Source organism: Ictalurus punctatus, chromosome 11, assembly GCF_001660625.3.
Source record: "Ictalurus punctatus breed USDA103 chromosome 11, Coco_2.0, whole genome shotgun sequence".
NCBI classification, from domain to species: Eukaryota; Metazoa; Chordata; class Actinopteri; order Siluriformes; family Ictaluridae; genus Ictalurus; species Ictalurus punctatus.
The window spans coordinates 18784060-18804105 of record NC_030426.2 but is presented as its reverse complement, the minus strand read 5'-3'; the positions used below and the strand labels follow the sequence as shown (position 1 = coordinate 18804105).

Below are 20046 nucleotides of genomic sequence, written 5' to 3'. Positions count from 1 at the left end.
TCATTTGAGATGAGACGAGAGTTTAGGATTTCAGCTTCTATTTCCTGGTATCTAGATGTGTTAAACAACACGAAACATACAGTATAACAGTCTCCTCTTCAGGAGGTGAAATGCATACTCAGTTGGGTTAAGGTCTGGTGATCGACTTGGCCAGTCTAAAGCCATCCGCTTTTTCCTCCCGTGATGAAGTCCTTTGTTGAGTTGTTTTGGATCATTGTCTTGGTGCATGATAAAGTTTCTCCCAATTAGACTGGATGCCTTTCTCTGTAAATTATCAGACAACATGTTCCTGTAATCTTCTGAATTCAGTCTGGTGCTATCATCATGAGTTACATCATCAATAAAGATTAGTGAGCCTGTTCCAGAAGCAGCCATGCAAGCCCAAGCCAAGGCACTACCTCCACCATGTTTCACAGATGAGCTTGTATGTTTTTGCTCCTGTGCAGATCCTCACTCTCCACACTTTCGCCTTTCCATTATTTTGTTGTTGTTGTTAATGATAATGAGTCTTTATTGGTCACATATACATTACAGCACAGTGAAATTCTTTTCTTCGCATACCCCAGCATGTCAGGAAGTTGGGGGCAGAGCGCAGGGTCAGCCGTGATACAGTGCCCCTGGAGCAGAGAGGGTTAAAGGCCTTGCTCAAGGGCCCAACAGTGGCAGATTGGCAGTGCTGGGGCTTGAACCCCCGACCTTCCGATCAGTAACCCAGAGCCTGTTGTTGTTGTTGTTGTTGTTGACTGTTGATTTGGTGGGTTTCTTCACAGCTCTCACAATGTTTCTGTCATCAGCTGTTGTTGATTTCTTTGGCTAACCCATTTCTTCTTCGGGACAATCCAAATTGCTGTATTGGCTATGCCCAAGGTTTCCATGTGATCAATGTCCGTAATTGATTCCCCCTCTTTTCTCAGCTTCAAAATGGCTTGCTTTTCTCCCATAGACAGCTCTCTGATCTTGATGTTGGCTTATCCTTTTTAACAACAGATGCAGTCTTCACAGGTGAAATTGAAGGCTAAAACCTAGAGTAGATGTTCAGAGCTATTTGGTGTTTAAACAATAAACCTAACAGGACACACCTGGGTAACAAGAAACATTTGTCAGTCGCATGTTCCAATATTTGTGCTCGCCTACAAATTGGGTGATACAAAATGTGCTATGTTCTACAGTATGTCATTTAACACATCTACATAGAAATACCAGGAAATGAAAGCTGAAATTCTTAACTGTCTTCTCATCTGATATTCATCTTTTGATCTCAAACCCAAATGTCTTCAGTCTACAGCAAAAACAATGAATTGGCCTCGTCGTTCCAATAATTTCAGAGGGGACTGTAGAGCTTGGGAAGGGTTTGAGGCATCAACAATAAGTGAATATGAACAGACTCATTTACACATTTTATTATTTGCATTCATTCACAAGAATTTAGTCCTTAAATCCACGGCAGAATGTGTTTATTTTTAACATCACTGTTAGATGTTAGGCTGAATCAACTGTTTGGGACCATTTGATAAAATAGAAAAGGGATTTGAAAACAAGACAGGGATACTGAACTTATCTTATCTGATTTTATCTTGGGTGGCATCTTGCCAAAGCCCTCTGGAGACCTAAAAATGAACACAAAGCAGAAAGAAGAAGTGGACATGGTGGGTCTGAGAACATGACCCAAAACACGTAGCGATGAATGTGTATGAGTGCATGATTAGATATGGTGGAGGGATAGTGTACAGGTGTGGTCTTTCTTCTGCATTTCATCTATCACATACAGTGCCCTCCAGAGTAACACAAAATGATTGTTTCAAAATAACACCTGCCCTCATGTCTAGCAAGGTTGGAGGTACTTGTTCTCCATCAAGTACATCATCAGGTTTTCAGTACGGCTCAAACCTGGAGACTGAGTTAGTCATTGCAAAACCATTTCCAAGCATTTCTGTGTTGCTTTGGAAGCATATTTGGCTCATAATATTGTTGAAAGTTCTAATTAGTTCCAATTACCTCCTGGCAGAGGTAATCAGGTTTTAGACTGAAATGATTTAGTTCCTCTATTTTGCAGTTGGGAGCAATTGTAGCAAATGTAATTTATACAATCATTTCTGCTCATTTTATGAAGGCTGCCATTCTAAAGGCTACTGTATTTATCCACGTGTGATTCTATATGCTTTGATCACATTGATATACAAAAGATTTTTTTTTTTAATGTACTTATCATTTATCAAGTCTCAGAAAAAGCTGAGATGTCTTTATGGGAAAGTAAATGAAGTCCTATCTGAATTATGGGATATCAAATATTCTATAAGAGGTTAATTTCATGATCTTTCATGATAAGTGATCACATGTCTCTATGTTTTTTGTGGGTTTTTTTTTTTTTTTTTTTTTTTTTAAATCTGAGGGGGGGAAAAGGCTCGTGTTACCCTAATCATAGTGTAATGTCACAGTTTGGCAGCAATAGATAAATAAGTGAGATTACATAAATGTGCAATTAGTGTGCAGGAAAAGTGACGAACTAGTTGCAGATATGCACAGCTTTATTCTGCAGGAAATGTGATGAACTAGTTGCAGATATGCACAGCCTTATTCTGCAGAAAATGTGATGAATGTAATAGCAGAAATGCACAGCTTTATTCTGCAGGAAATGTGATGAACTAGTTGCAGATATGCACAGCCTTATTCTACAGGAAATGTGATGAATGTAATAGCAGAAATGCACAGCTTTATTCTGCAGGAAAAGTGATGAATGCAATAGCAGAAATGCACAGCTTTATTCTGCAGGAAAACTGATGAACTAGTTGCAGAAATGCACAGCTTTATTCTGCAGGAACAGTGATGAATGTAATAGCAGAAATGCACGCTTTATTCTGCAGGAAATGTGATGAACTAGTTGCAGATATGCACAGCTTTATTCTGCAGAAAATGTGATGAATGTAATAGCAGAAATGCACAGCTTTATTCTGCAGGAACAGTGATGAATGTAATAGCAGAAATGCACAGCTATATTCTGCAGGAAAACTGATGAACTAGTTGCAGATATGCACAGCTTTATTCTGCAGGAACAGTGATGAATGTAATAGCAGAAATGCACAGCTATATTCTGCAGGAAATGTGATGAACTAGTTGCAGATATGCACAGCTTTATTCTGCAGGAACAGTGATGAATGTAATAGGAAAAATGCACAGCTATATTCTGCAGGAAAAGTGATGAATGTAATAGCAAAAATGCACAGCTATATTCTGCAGGAAAAGTGATGAACTAGTTGCAGAAATGCACAGCTTAATTCTGCAGGAAAACTGATGAATGCAATAGCAGAAATGCACAGCTTTATTCTGCAGGAAAACTGATGAATGCAATAGCAGAAATGCACAGCTTTATTCTGCAGGAAAAGTGATGAATGGAGTTTTTCTGGCCCGCTTTAAACTCCTGCTGTGAGCTGCACGCTCGCGCGCCTTGTTCTAAAAGACAGAAAATAATATCTATAATATAAACCTGACAGAATTAGCTAAATATCTTACACCAAACCGAAAGGAGAACATCAGTTTGACGAAGCCAAGGTGAATATACTGCCTCGCTGCTTTTAATGAACTGGGCGTTGAAACTCTTCCTCGTTTGTGTGAAGTCAGGGCTGACACCGGGGCAGGGGAGTTTACTCAGGTAAATCCCGAAATTCATGATAATCGCTATTGTTTCTGTTTTATTGCAACCCTACGTTGTGTTTTGCTCAAACGCAAATTTTATGTAGTAAATAACAAAGTGCTAAAATGAATAAATCCCCGACCGCGTGTGCGTGCGTGTACTCGCTTGTTTGAGGAGGAACTGTGCTGTTTTTTCACACCTGAGTAGGAACAGGAAAAGTTTAGCCTGTGTGATCAGTTGTGTGAGCTCCGTGATTCCGTAAAAGATGGTAAAGAAGATCAAACACTAGGTACCAGGTTTATTTACAGATTAAGCCTACGAGTTCCCGTTTAGGCTCAAAATATAGTGAGGTTCCTGCTCATTTTAATATTACAAAATGACCTTCATGGATTGTTACTGGCATCTCATAGTATCTTTGGCACTTCACTTATTACTTGTTCAGTGGGAGATAATTCTATGGTGCTATCCTCCTCTCCTCCTCCACATCATCATCATCATCATCATCATCATCATCAGGGATCCTGCACTTGGTCTAGAACTGTATGGTGCATGGCTGTTTTCCTGAAAGGCTAGATGTATTTGGAATAGAGGCCCAATATCATTGTGCACTCAGTCTAGAAGTACAGGATGGGGTGGAACCTAGAACATGGGCTGTGTACTTTGCCAGTAACCCAGAGAGATTGTGTTCTTCGTGTAGGAGCCCAGGGTGTTCGTGTACTTGACACGGAAGCCCAGGGTGGACGTGTACTTGACACGGAAGCCCAGGGTGTTCGTGTACTTGACACGGAAGCCCAGGGTGGACGTGTACTTGACACGGAAGCCCAGGGTGGACGTGTACTTGACACGGAAGCCCAGGGTGGACGTGTACTTGACACGGAAGCCCAGGGTGTTCGTGTACTTGACACGGAAGCCCAGGGTGGACGTGTACTTGACACGGAAGCCCAGGGTGGACGTGTACTTGACACGGAAGCCCAGGCTGTTCGTGTACTTGACACGGAAGCCCAGGGTGGACGTGTACTTGACACGGAAGCCCAGGGTGCTTGTGTTCTTGGCCAGGAAGCCCAGGGTGCTTTGTGTTCTTGGCCAGTAAGTCCAAGGTGCTTTGTGTTCTTGGCCAGTAAGTCCAAGGTGCTTTGTGTTCTTGGCCAGTAAGTCCAAGGTGCTTTCTGTTCTTGGCCAGTAAGTCCAAGGTGCTTGTGTTCTTAGTGTAGGAGACAAGAGTGGACGTGTACTTGGCCAGTAAGCCCAGGCTGGATGTGTTATTTTGTGTAGGAGCCCAGGTTCGATGTGTATTTGGCCAGTAAGTCCATGGTGAATGTATTCTCAGTGTAGGAGCCCTGTGTGGATGTGCACTTGGCCAGAAAGTCAATGGTAGCTGTGTACTTTGCCAATAGGTCCAGGGTGGATACTTGTACTTGGCCTTTAAGCCCAAGGTGGATATACACTTTGTTTAATATAAAAAAAAAGGGTGCTTTGAATCAGTGAAGTATGTTGCTAAAATAAAAGCAGTTTTGCTTTTGTGATATGATGTCAAACCTCACAATAAAAAAAAAATTGGTTTGTTTTTGCCACGTGCCGTGATTCTTGAATAGACATCGGCTTTGCTTTTTTTTTGTCCTTTGACTATTGTGAACGCTAGCCTGTTTGTACTGTGGTAGTAAAACAAATGAGTTTTAAAAAGACAAAAAAAGTTTTTCCCGTTTGAACAGTAAAATTTTGATGGCAGTATTTTTTTTTTTTAATTAGATTTCTTTACTAGATTACCCATTTTACTCATTTTTCGCATGGAGTATTTATTTTCTGTACTACATTGCTGTTTTGTTATTGTGTGAGGTAGTATTTTTATATTAATATTAAGGAAACTTTAGTAAAATGATCGTTCTGGTTTGAATAGCTTGTTGTTTTCACTGGTCTTAGGCCTGAGGCTGGTGATGGGGGGTCTACTGAAGTCAGCACCATGGTGATCTGCTGACATACACTTGAGAGAATCTAACAGCTTGTTAAAATTTGTTACACACGCATGCAATGGTTCACATTAAAGGAATTCATGAAGTTGCCAAAAGAAGGAGGGTGGTGAGGTTAAGGGAAAGACAGCTGTCTCTTAGAGCGACTGTGCGAAAGAGTGAGATAGTCAAATGATCATATCCTCTGCATGAGCTCTGGCGTCAAAGGGAAACCGTACACTGTTAGACAGCATTTTGCTTAGAAAGCTTTCAACAGCTGCAGCGAGAAAATATTACGTAATGACGGGTATGTAAGTGATCTTGAATCAAGACTACTGCAGTTGAAATGGAAGAGTTACCAGTTCATTTGACGTTATACGATTCCATACTGGGGTCATGTCACTGTCATGCAGCAAAAGGGCCGTAATGTAATCCAAACCCTTATGTACGTCATAGTGCTCATACTGCCTGCTCACCCTTTGCTGACCCATTCACTCTTTAGCAGCTGCTGTTGGGCTGATCTCTAATAAACCAGCTGTCCATGAGGATGAATATCCTCTCCTAAATGCTCAAGGTATAACAGTGCAATGTGTACTAAAAACACCAATGCTGGACCAGTGAACTAGTTAGTATAACTTAAACATCCAGAGTTTTAGGCTAGAAGAGGAGGGGTTGAGCATTTGTTGGCTGCATATACTAATTTATAAATTAAAAATATGCTGAAACAATTTAATTTGAAGTAAACTACTATTTAAAAAAAAAATCAGGTCAAATCACCCATCTGCAGAGAAAAAACAACCTACTTATATGGCAGCTTCATTTGCTGTGTGTCTGTAGTGCTCATATTAAAGCACTTACTGACTACAGCAGAAGTGTACTGTATATGCAGTCTTATTTCTTTTGCTGTGTAGGTTTCGTGTGTAGGTGTGGCCTACATATCCATTCCCCAGCATGTCTTAAGGAAGTCTTCCTCCAGTTCCTCAGAGAAAAGCTCCAAAACCAGGAGGCTTGATCTAACGTTAGCATGGCAGGATCCTCAGAGAGACACGTAGCAGAAGTAGGCCTCATCTAAAAGTGGAAGCTAACTATCAGTTAAGTTCGCTGAGGAAGCTGTACATCCATTAGAGAGACCCAGTTAAGTGCGTCATGCAGGTAGCTCTGGAGCACATCTTCGTCATTGCAGACGTACAACCCAAATTACAGTAGATTTTTTTTTTCTCTCTCTTTTTATAGTGCTATGAGAGCGAAAGGGAGAGAGAGCGAGTGTGAGGGGTGAATGAAAGAAGAGTGTTCTTCAGTAACATCAGGGGGGGAACGATTGGAGCAATAGTTTCTACTTAAGTTGAACGTAAGATTCTTAATATTAAGAATGAGGAATTGTTGGGAGGAGAAGTGTTATGGTGTACTGCTCTCAGGGTATACAGTGCGCAGGAAATATGGCATTTGTTGCAGCTGAATGCGAGCATTTTCACCCCCATGGTTTCTGAGAGAAGTAAGGAAATTGGCAATGGATTTACAGGAAGTGGTAAAAACGACAATAATCCAAAACCTGAAAGCAAAACAAACGTTCAAAAGTAATCTGAGAAGAACCAAAAGAAAGAATGACCGTCTCAGAATCTAGGCTACACAACTGCGCAGTTTTCATCTTTTGAACACAAGGGAAAAAATCAATTAGAAAATAATTTATTTTCTTTTTTTATTATTATTATTATTTTTTACCTATATGGCAGTAAACTCCAGAGGGAGTGGACGAATCGCGCTGTTGTTGTTGTTTTTAGAACCGACGTGGAGATACTTGCAGTTGCATGTGTGCATTTACTAAATACAAGTGTGCTACAACTGTGTCGGCTTTCCACTATTTTAGATCTAAAAAAAGAAATAAATAAATAAAGGAAGGAACTGCCGTGTACTTCAGTCATGTTAGTAAATGTAGTAAAAATTAAGTGTGGTACACACAATTCCCAGATAAATATAAAATTTTCGGACAAAAGTTCTTCATCATCTGTGTGAAGAAAGTGCTTCTGAGATTGCATTACAAATTTATCATCATCATTATTATTATTATAAATTTGTGCTGCAACATATTAAATAAGCAACAGTATTTAATTTTTAAAGTGAACTAGTTTTTTTAACGAACTTTTTAACGAGTAAACAATAGTAAACAGCTTTTCTGTAGAGTTTTGATGGGCTTTTAAAGGCTAAGAGTTGGTCCTCTTGGTTGTCTAAATAAATAATTGAATTAATACACTGGCGCTTGAATTTTGCCATTAATACCGTCCTCGTTGTACATCTGCTCCAGTTTTATTTCTAATCTTATTGGTATATACGTTTTAGGTTGCCTGAGGTAAAAGAAAGGCGAGGGCAGTAGAAAAGTAGAGGAGGGAGTGGTGCAGAGATATTTGCAGATGTGGAGCTGATTTCAGAATACATTTGCCATGTTTATTTGGGCCTGAACTCCCCTCTGGACATATAGGCTGGTATGAATGAGAGTCTCTCTCACTCTCTCTCTCTCTCTCTCTCACTCTCTCTCTCTCACACACACACACACACACACACACACACACACACACACACACACACATTTGCATGCACACACATGCACGCACACACATGAATACATTCATAAACACACATATGAACCATAATGACATCATTAGAAGGGCTAAAGTAAGACCCTCTCAAGAGAGTCTGTATTAAGAGAGGGGCAACAAGCTTAACTTTTCCATTTTCTCATTCTGAGCATTTACTTCACTGGCCATCATTTGTGAACAGAAGAGAAACTGTTGAATTTAACATCTTTTAATAAGAGTAAATGAATATAAGTAACAGAAGCACACTCGTTTTGAGATATTTTTTTTCGAGGTTTGTGAATGATATCCTGTCCAGTCTATTCACTAAGAGCAAATACAAATGGCAGCTTATAGTGTAATGGCTACATTAAATGACAGAACTGTCAATGTATTTGCTTTATAGAGTCAAAATGGGTGTTTATGTTTCTCTAACATAACCTATGGGAGATTATCTAAAAATAGGATAGGCTTAATGCAGATTTGTGGCATAAAAGTGCTATACAAACATCCAGCCATTACCTGAAATGCTGTATGTGGTGAAGTCAGGAACTGGACCAAGTTACTTGAATACATCGTATTTTTCTGTTCCGAGAAGTGAGGGAAAACAGCGGGGATGTGCCTGTTTATTGAGCAACAATTTGCGTCTGATTGACGCCCAACTAATAATTCCACTAGGTAGCAAACTGAATTTTTTTTTCAGATGTGAAATATTTGTGCAAATATATATATATATAATATAAAAAATAAATATTATATATTTATATATTTGCTTATATATATATATATATATATATATATATATATATATATATATATATAAATATATATATAAATATATATATAAAATTTATTTATTTATTTTACAATAGTTAATTAGGTAAAAGTAAGCAAATTGATATCTGCAAAAAATGTTACATATACCATTGAAGTAGAAATGCAACGCTGTGGGAAGACCTGAAACAACAGGCCTCACTGGTGTAGTTTTTAAAACTTTCTTTAAAGAGCGTAAGTAGTAAGTTTTGGAGTTGTGTGATGGTTTAAAGATTAAGTATATCGCTGAAAAGTTCAGTATTTTGACTGCTCTCTTAGGAGGAGATTAACATCTGCTGAGCCTAGTGTGAAGTTTTTATAGGCTGGTTTATTTCATGTTCATGGTCTTAGAAAGTAGTCTCGTGCTTCAAAGAAGCCTTTTCCCTCCACGTCGCTAACAATTTGGTCAAATATGAAAATGTGTCATAGGTGAAACTTCACTTGAAGTCTAAAAGAACTAAATCTGTCACTTTTATGTGAATATGTGGACTTGGGGTTTGTTGACCTTAGGGGAAATTTTCTTAACAGAGGATGTGTCTAGGGTTTTTTGTTTTGTTTTGTTTTTTTAAACACACCAATATGTTCTTTCAACAAATGGATGTCAAGTGAACAACATTGGTCCATACTAGGCTTTAATGTTGTTGTTTTTTTTAATACCTTTTGAGTTCTCGGATCTGAAGGTGTTGATTACTTTTCTACAACGATGGCCCTGATAGTACTGTTTGTAACTCAAATCACATATTTATATTAATTAATTGATCTTGTTCAAATATATTATCATTTCTATAATAACAGTTCATTTACAGGAACATGTATGACAGACGCTCCACATAGTCTAAGTTTAATAACGAAAACCATGCTGTTGTTTAACAAAGAAAAAAATATCATCATTGAAAACATGTATAATCACTGTAAGTAAGTTTATTTAACATATTATGGAAGGAGTCTTGGTTGTCCGCATGCTCTAAAGAGGTCAGTTCTGCCACGGAACAATCTTCAGGACTTTGTGCTTTCTGGTTTCTCTATAACATGATAAGCTGCTCTGTTTTTTGTCTTATTAACTTCAAGAGACAGAGAAGGGAAAAAAAGAGAGCCTTACGCAACACCATGGATTATTTTCCTATAACAGCACGTCCAATCGAGTTTCATATCCTTATATGCACCTACATTGTTATAGTCAACATTTTTTTTAATAATGAAAAGAATTTCCCTGTATGCTTGTTTGAAATCTTAGTTATTTAGACAGCAGTGTGTTCTGTTGACCTTCATGATCTGAGCACATGCTTTTTTTATGAAAAGAAAGAGGCATTGTTCGAACGAAGCCTTGGTTACGTGCACTCAGTGCCTCTCCTCTTAAGGTCATAGTTTGCCCTGTAGACTGGAGCTACTGCTGTAAAAATGCCTTGACAGCATGTTCGCTTACTTCCTGAGCCTACTGATTCTACTGTACGTAAGACACGATGATGATTTAACAGCTCAGTTACTGTGTGTGCTACAAAGAATTTCTACAGATGTTTAATGAACGGGTAAACGTGTAAAAATAAATAAATAAATAAATAAAAGTCATGCTGGTGCTGCAAGTAGCATTTCCGCCTCACAACCCAGTGTCATCAGTTTGATATTGATCTTAGATTACTGCCCGTGTGAAGTTTCACAAGTTCTCACCACATGTCCATGTGGGTTTTCTCTGGGATCTCTGGTTTCCTCCCACCTATCAATAAAATGGTGGTAAGTGGATTGGCTATGCTAATTACCCCTGTGTGAATCAGTGTGTATGTGTGCCTTGTACAAGGTGTTTCAGGAATAGGATCCAGGTCCACCATGATCAGAATAAATTGCTTACTGATGAAGGAATGAATGAATGAATAGCATGCGCAACTATTCACACTTGTAAGAAATATAGCTAATTATGTTTAAATGTATTTTGTAATACTTATAGTTAGTTTTAATTGTACTGTTTTTGCCTTATCAAGTAAACCTGCTGCATCATGGTGACAACTAATGACAATTTGATACGTCAAGTATGCAAATAGACACAAAATTATGGAGCTCTAAAATCCAATTTCTGAATTCAAAATTTTTGACAACGTAGTTTTTTTTTTTTTTTTTTTTTTTTTTTTTTTTTTTAACCAATAATTACGTTTAACGAATATTTAAAGACATATAGGGTGGGGTGCACCAATAAGGATTAAGCTTAAATCTAGATTAAATCAAAGTTTTGTCTAATAATTCTGTTGCACCAAACTTTAAACCTTGTTTAAAATAAGCAGGCTTACATTTAAACCATCACTTTAATCCTGGATTTAATTTCACAATAAAACTGGATTAACTATAACCTTGTTGCTCCATCACTTTAAACTCAGATTTTAAATATTTTTATTTGAATTTTTTCATTTTCCCAGCCTGTATCGGTTATGCGAATGAGCGGTTAATAATGGCAGTTGAAATTTTTTTTTTTTTCATTCAAAGTTTAAAGTTCACGATGCCTCTGTAGTCATTCAAGTGGAAGTGAAAGTTACGTTGTTGCGGTTTAGTTACACTGGAGAATTCATATATTTTCACGTTTATGAAATCAACATGCACTGCCGCTATGTTGTCAATGGCGGATCCTTCATGATGGAGAAAATGATTCGTAGATGGAGGTTTTAATCGCAGGTTAGAATTCGAATCCCCGATTTGTTAATCTGAGTTTAAAATTAAGTGACGCAACACGACTTGATTTAAAATAAATCCCAGATCAATAAATCCTAGATTAACTCTAAACTGTGATAAATTTAATCCTTATTGGTGCAACCCACCCATAGTAATATAGTTATCAGAACTTACTAAGTTAAATCAGGAGTGAACAGATTAATTAGTATTAGATCAGGAATGACCAAATTAAAATTACATTAGATTTGGATTAAATTCTCCTAGATATCACTTTGTGGCTGATATTTTTGTGTAACCAGAACGTAGTGCAGTGACGCTTTTACTTGCCTGGTGGGCTAACTACATCACAAAAATTTCCAGTTGTTTTAAATGTAATATTGTGATCTTATTGCAAACCTAATAAGTTTTTAGGTCATGATAGTGCTAAGAGTATTTAATACCGGTTTATGCCTAGTAACGAGTGAACGATGTACAGATTTTTCTCTTTACAGGATTCATTAAACTCTGCCTGCTACATTTGAACTATAGTAAAAGGTGCATTGCTGTAATCCAAAGTGAATCCAAAGAAGAAGAAGGAAAAAGACAGATATGGGATTTTTAGCATTATAAGCCACTCTTTTGCAGTATAGCTCTCTGCAGATTGGTAGCACATGTAGCATAAAATTTTCCATTTACAGAGTTACTTATGACTCTCCTGATCCTTATCCTGGCACTCTTTCATATAAGCCTGCATCGTGTAACAACTTCACGTTTACTAGCTCACGTCACACTCCGTTGTGCAAAACAAGGCTAGCTGTGGAACGTGACCGAGTTTGCGGAAAGCCCCTACATGCCTCTCTAACACTACACACACCCGTTGGTGATCAGCGGTGATGATTGTGGGAGCGGCCCTTTAGCCCAAAACAACATTCCTCCAGTGACTTTGGCATAATGCGATGGCACAGATTAGAGTCCTACACGTCTGGTCTTCTCCTGTGCCTACGTGCTGTTTGACCAGCGATGCTCTGCAGAAGGCTGGCACGAGCCATCACACATGCTCACACACCCTCATCAGCGGCCTTCCTTCCCCCTTGCAGCCCTAAAGGAGTTGGCTCAGACGATGAATTTACGAAACAATTAGAACTTCCTTTGTTGATGTCATGGGTTGATTTGTGTAGAGTAGGAATGAGTGATATGACCCTTAATGAGGTCACATATCATGAGGTCACATATAAAAATGCTATATTATGTATACATACACTATGACCAAAAGTATGTGGACACCTGCTCATCACAGAGTTTGAAGACATGGTTTGCCAAGGTTGATGTGGACGAACTCGAGTGGCCTGCGCAGAACCCTGGCCTCAAGCCCTTTTTGGAATGAACTGGAATGCCGACTGCACATCAGGCCTCCTCACTTAACATCAGTGCCTAACCTCACTGACGCTCTTATGGCTAAATGAGAACGGATCCCTACAGTCACAAACCAAAATCTAATGGAAAGCTTTCTCAGAAGAGTGGAGGTTATTATAATAGCAAAGGGGGACTACATCTGGAACACGATGTTCAAAACAATGTGATGGTCATTTGTCAACAAACTTTTGACCATATAGTGTATGTGCTTAAAGGGATAGCTCAGCCAAAAATGAAAATTCTGTCATCAATTACTGACCCTCATGTCGTTCCAAACCTATAAAACTTTTGTTCCTCTTTGGAGCACAAATGAAGACATTTTAATGAAACCTGGGAGATTTGTGTCCGTCCATTTACAGTCCAAGTAACCAAAACGTTCATGCTCCAAAAAGTTCGTAAAGGCATCGTAAAAGTCATCCATGTGAGTCCAGTGGTTTAATCCCAATTTTATGAAGCGATACGAATGTGTTGTGTGCGTAAAAAAAAAAATTTTTTAAACCCCCCAAATTAAGGGGACATCATCTTCAGTAAACCCTTTATCCTGGTGATCCAGAGCCAATCCTGGGAACATTGCACACAAAGTAGGAGTTACTTAATTATTACTTAATTTAATAACCCTCTAGATTAATTTAATTCATTTTTATTACTTACTTAATTATTTCATTTAACCACTCAGAAATTAGTGCACTTCCTGCCTATTTGCAATAAAGGTCATCAGGCTCTCAGTGTAGCTTTTGCCAATTTTATTGTAACTAATTATTAGATGACATTTATTTATGAGGCTGAAGTTCAAATTTTGTATCTAGCCACTGGGATATAGATTTCTCAAACAATTCTGAAAACCTTACAAGCGTTTTACAAAATCACACTGAACTATTCTCATCTATCACAGAGGACTATTCTCATTCACGATTGCTGTTTGATGAATGATCCTTTGTGTTGATTCATGAACGATCTCTGGTCCTTTGTAGACTGTGGCCATGGGTTGACTTGGTCACGAGGCAATGTTCAGAGCAACACTGAATCCCTGCAGCACATTTTACTCACAGTTTAATCAGCATGCTTTTAACTTCTGTGACACTCTCATGTAATAATAATCAGTCCTTTAACTCACAATTACTGCTGGACAGATGCACACCCTCTCACCCCCAAACTCTGTGTGCGTGTGTGTCTGTGCGTATGTTTCTGTGTGTGTGTGTGTGTGTGTGTGTGGCAGGGCTTGTGCAGCTGCTGCTAGATGTTTTTAGGCAGATGAATGAGTTCTGCACCCAGAATCTGTGTGCCATCTATCGGAGACAGCAGGAACGTCTGCCCAATAAGTAGGTCAAACAGCGTGGGAGGGGTGAGGTAGAAGACTGGAGAGATAAAAGATCACTATCTCACACTCCACTTATCTCTGACACAATGGTGTCAAATTATTGTTACAAATTTACTGTAGCAAACATTTTATCACATTTAATCAGTAATTGACCTATATGTTGTAGATATTTTAAGTATGTTCTTCACTTTGTTAGTGAATGTAAACATGTTTTAAACATGCAGGAGGAAAATTTGGTTAACTGCACTTTTGCAGTTGTTTCCTATTCAGGTGTTTGCGAGTCTTCCATTTGCAATTACAGTCAAATGAAATTGTACATAATTTAGCATTTCAATTATTTTCTTTTGGTATGATATGAAAAGACAAAGGCAAATACAGACCAGTGACAAATTAAAGGAATTAATTTTTTCTGGTATGGTATGAGTCTGATTGTCCCTTTTAGATGGCTGCATCATTGCATATCAATTCAAAGTTCTGCTGACTGATCACCTTTATCTTATAATGAAACATTTCTATCCTAACGGGAGTGGTCTCTTACAAAATTATTCTTCCCCCATCCATAGGCCATGAGGGCTTACTGAATGGTTCATGGAGGGTGAAAATGATGTAAATCAATTTGTTATATGTTATGGCCTTCATAGTCACCGGATCTCAACCCAGTTGAACACCTATGCAAAATTTTGGAGTGACATCTTTGTCAATGTTCTCTACCACCATCATCAAATATTAAATATTTTTTTAGCTCAGGTTGCATGCAGTTTGTGGGACATTTTCTGATTTAACTGTCTGGAACCAGTGGAAAGCCTCTCTCATGCAGTTTAAAGGCTCAATCCCATGACTGGGCAAGTTTGTGCATGTAGCAATAGGTTGCTTTTGGGGTATTATTCAAGAAGAGAAGATACCTGTCCTCTAATGCATGGTTTAACAGGTCTGTTATGATTGCAGTCAAATGCACACTGATGCATTATCCTTTTAGGGTAAGTATGTAAGTAAACTAATTTTGAGTTTTGACTCGCAGTGCATGTTAAGTTATGCTTGGTTGAAATACACATATATACTCTCTATTGTTAGGGAATAATGCCTTTATTTTGTTTTGGTGCTGTGTTGCTTCCTGAACCCTTCCGTTCTTAATGAGGTTAAAATGAGCTCAGAGCAGGGAACACTGCTGGAAGAGAGATCAGATGTAATGACAAATATTGAACAGCAGGTGGCAGACATCATCCATCCATCCAGCTTCTACCGCTTACTCCTTCTTCAGGGTCGTGGGGAACATGGAGCCTATCCCAGGAAGCATCGGGCACAAGGCGGGGTACACCCTGGACAGGGTGCCAGTCCATCGCAGGGCACAATCACACAATCACATACGCACTCACACACCCATTCATACACTACGGACACTTTAGACACGCCAATCAGCCTACCATGCATGTCTTTGGACTGGGGGAGGAAACCGGAGTACCCGGAGGAAACCCGTGGCAGACATCATGAACGTCTAAACACTTAGTTATGTCTGGTAAACTAATCGCATCCAGATTAACTTGCGCAATTTCCAACTGTGAAATATGTGCATAACATTAGGCCAATATAAACCTGTTATAAAACTGTTTTTATGGAATATTTTTGTTTGCATGCCTATCAGACAGAGGAAATGTCCCCTTTTCTCCTTTGTTGCAGGTTTTATTTCCCTCCTTGTGCGATTCCAGGGCAACATCCCTTTATTCATCCAGTAACCTGTGCAGACAGGACTGCTGTAGAAACCTGGGCTGCTTGTTACTGACTGGTTCTGTATAATTACAGGTAGATAATTATTTTGCAAGTACAAGCAAGTTTGTTGTTTTGTCTCTTTTAATGTCATTTTAGCAGTTAACCCTGCTAACGATGACAAAATGATTAAGATATTCTCATTTTAATATAACCTTATTTGAATATTTTGCTTTGGAGCATACACTTTTATATTTATCTGAAAGCCAAAGAACAGTTCATTTGTTTGATTTTGTTTTGTTAACCATGAATAATCACAGATGCTTATTAGTTATTAGCAGTAGAAACAAAAAATGGTCTAAAGAGACACCCAGACAAAATCTCCTGCAATCTTAACTTGCCTTGCCTTGCCTTACCATGTGGCATTGTCATATTCCAAGTGTAACCCTGGCCTAAGATCTCAAGATCCTTAAACTTCTCTGCTTGGAGTAAGTTCTCCTTCTTTACCTGTATGCCATCCTTTTCCAGGACAGAACCTGACCTCAGATTTGAAGGTGCTGTTTCATTTATTAGATGCCTTTACATTCCAATGTAGCCAATGAGATCAACAGAGATGCCAGTTTGATTCCCTCCTGTCCTCGGCTACTCCTTGATATCTTGTTCAAGATAATTATGAAGAGGAGAAGTGAGAAGGCATGACCATGCCTACACTGAATAAGTGTGATTTAATGTTGTGTATTTGGACACATTTTGTATTCCAAATGTATCTGGACTGAAAGGCATGTGGTACTAGTCCCTGTAGAGGCATTTGTTCCAGAACCGTTTGGACTTTGGGGACACGCTTATATGCATTCTCAAAGTTTAGACATCTGTAGACTGAATTGGCAAATATATGACTATCAGATTATTGGTCCTTTCCAGTAGCATTGTTCTAGATATTCCGGTGAAGGTAAAGGAGTGTTTTACCATGATAACTGACACACTGCACTCTTTCATGTTGTTTGTCAGTCCCTATGGTACCATCCCAGAGGCCCATATTAGGTCTGCTTAAGAGACTTGTTCCCTCGAGTTTAGAGGTACGTCAAAGTAATCTTTCCAACACCTGAGTTCAGTTTAGCCTTGCTCACTGCCACTTTGAGTCTGTCCTGAATGTCATTGAGACTATCTATATGTCAATATACATGTCATCTCCAAACAACCCGAGCTTCTGTTTTTGCAACTAAGCAGTCATAGCGTATTTGTTGGGCCCATATGTATTTACAGTCAGATTTTTCCTCACTGCAACCCTTAAATTGGTAAGCCCATTTGGTTGAGGTAAGTCCCAGATATCTTCATCACTGTCTTTATACAACCCCAATTCCAAAACAGTTGGGACGATGTGTAAAATGTAAATAAAAACAGAATGCAATGATTTGCAAATCTCATAAACCCATATGTTATTCACAATAGAACATAGTGTATCCTGGTGCCATGTCTTCCCCCGGTAAGTGATGCACATGCACCCAGTGGTCCACATGACGTAAAAGAAAACGTGATTCATCAGACCAGGCCACCTTCTTCCATCATCTGACTGTTCACTTGCTTCTTAATATATCCCACCCCTTGACCGGTGTCACTGTAATGAGACAATCAATGTTCTTCACTTTTAATGTTATGGCTGATGGGTGTACATCAATCCAATTTCACATTCGTCCTGATCTCATCCTCACAGTTGGGTGTCAGATCTTGCCAAAATTAAGCATGTTAACTAGTGTCATTGTTCCAATAGAAAGACTGTCATGCCTTGTGTTATAGGCTGCAACTTGCATAAACAGATTATTAAGTTACCTGAGCGGTTCAGAATGAATTAAAGCGACTTAAAACATGTATTGCGAATGTAGGTTGTAATGTTTAACATAAAATCCCAACCTGAAGATATGACATTGATTGCTTCTCATTACGCATGATTAATCTAACCTTTTAAACATGTGATTTGTAAGTGAAGCTCTTCTCGCCATAAATGTTGCATTGCGCATGTGAGTCTGCTCCAGAGTGTGACGTGTTCACATTGGAGTCGGAAGATAATGGCCCATTTTCTGCAAATGAGGTCAAATCTGATCCTAAAACAAACACAAATTCCACTGATTTTTTTTTCCTTCTTCATCAGTTACACTCAGTAAATCGGACTTGGAGGTTTTCGGCTTGCGGCCATTATGATGGGTTTAGATTTTTTGAAAACAGAAGATGGCAGCACAGCACCAGAAAGATGCCATCTCTGCTGTGTGTCTTCTCTTTTACTGCCATGCTTGTATGTGAGCATGTGTGTTGGTTGTGTATGCTCTGCTGCATTATTCCCTTGTGTACACCCATACACATCCACTAGTGACCTTATGTTTGGCGTTGTGCTTTATTTAGCAGTCTCTCTTTATCCATATTGGAGGGAATTTAAATGCTACATACAAACTCTACCAGTGACCTTACTGCACCTATAAATGATTACACAAACTGCTCTTGGTAACGCAAACACACACACACACTGGGATGAGTCTGGCCAAAGAGGGGATGCGGGGGAGGAAAACACAGACAGCATCTGCTATTACATGTAAGATGGTGGATAAATTGAGTCTGCTGATGAGAATGCTTACTTAATTAAACATGCTGTCAGCCTGGCCTACACATGATTGAACATGGAGAAAGGAAACATTACGACGGATGAGACAGAGGATGGTCTAGACAGACAAAGAAGGATAGAGGGATTGTGGGAGGAAACGGGAGGGAGAGAGATGGTCACATGGACTAGAACTGGAGTATAGTATTCTGTGAAGAGCCAGGTAATTACTGAAGTCCGGAATAAGGAACGAACATGACTGAATGGTGACAAGTTATAATTCATTGCTTAACCATTAATGGTTAGTTCATTAATTATATGTACAGTAAGACAGTTGGACGTGGTGATGTGTTGTTTCAGAGTGGCTTCGTAGTGCCATTTTTGACTACTGCCATGGACTCTGAACAGGTGAGACACCTCTGTTTTGCATTCTTCTATGACTTGAAATACTATAAGTACCCTGTATTACTGTTAAATACCCTGCAGCTAGTCTCTGGTCGGATGACCTGCCTTCAGTTAAATCGTTTACATAAAATGCATGAGATTAGTTAAGACACAGCAGAGAATCTGCTACAGAAGCCGAGCTGGTTCATGTTTAGAAAACTAGCCGCAGAACTACAGTCAGACTTTTCTTTTTATATGTCGATCTGCTCTGCTACTGTATTTTTATTTTAAAGTATTCGGTTTGGTCTAGGTCCACAGTCATCCTGACCACACTCCACTAGTTGAAGACTTTAGGTCTACAGCACGACTGTGGTGAAAAGTAGGCCCTGGAGTGAATCAGCGTCTTGCTTAAGAGCATAAACCAGTTCATATATGACTATGAATACGAATCCCTGTCTATTGGTTTTTATTTTGGCAGGTGTGTAAATCTGATATAATATGATGATCCTCTATTCCAGGGTAATTCTTGACGATGCCTTTATGAAGGATTGAGGACGATCGGATCGTACACCCAAGACCCAACGCCCTTTCATGTTTAGTGCACATCCTCCATATAAACTCCACCTCCTCATGTTAAATCAATCGCCTTCCTTTCTCAGTGTGTCTCCTCCCTCTTGTGTTCTCCTCTCCTCCCCTTGTAATGTGTCTGCCAATCTCTGTCGTCTGCACTGACCCCTCCCACAGTGGCATGAGCGTTTTTTCGATGTGACGTCAGTTTGTTATCCAGGCACAGAGAGAGTGAGAAGGCTGGGAAGAGAGAGGAAGAGATACGAGATATTGACTGCCAGTGGATCCTTGTACAAAGAAAATGAGACACTTAGTCTAGGGGTTTAAGATGCTGTATGAGGTTCAGGACAGAGTGCGAGAAACAGGTCTGTCGGAACGAACAAGCACATGGAACGTGGACAGGCATCTTTCAGTTCACTTCATTAATCCCATTCTGTTCTGTTCTGGCGGTAGCTGGCACCATAATGAGGTGCGTGTGTGTGTGTGTGTGTGTG

At 39.1% G+C, this 20046-nt stretch overlaps 1 protein-coding gene across 13 annotated transcripts in view; it reads left to right on the top strand.

The window, feature by feature from the left end:
- Nucleotides 1-3608: 3608 nt before the first annotated feature.
- Nucleotides 3609-20046, top strand: part of sgip1a (SH3GL interacting endocytic adaptor 1a) — an 83097-nt gene continuing 66659 nt past the window's right edge. For 2 of the 13 annotated variants that reach the window (XM_053683802.1, XM_053683801.1), the window contains exon 1: nucleotides 19482-20021. The gene's annotated coding sequence lies outside the window, so the exon portion shown is untranslated. Of the gene's footprint in view, nucleotides 3647-15684; nucleotides 16111-19477; nucleotides 20022-20046 lie in introns of those variants that run through there. The other 11 variants (XM_053683805.1, XM_053683803.1, XM_053683808.1 and 8 more) reach the window with 8 other exon arrangements.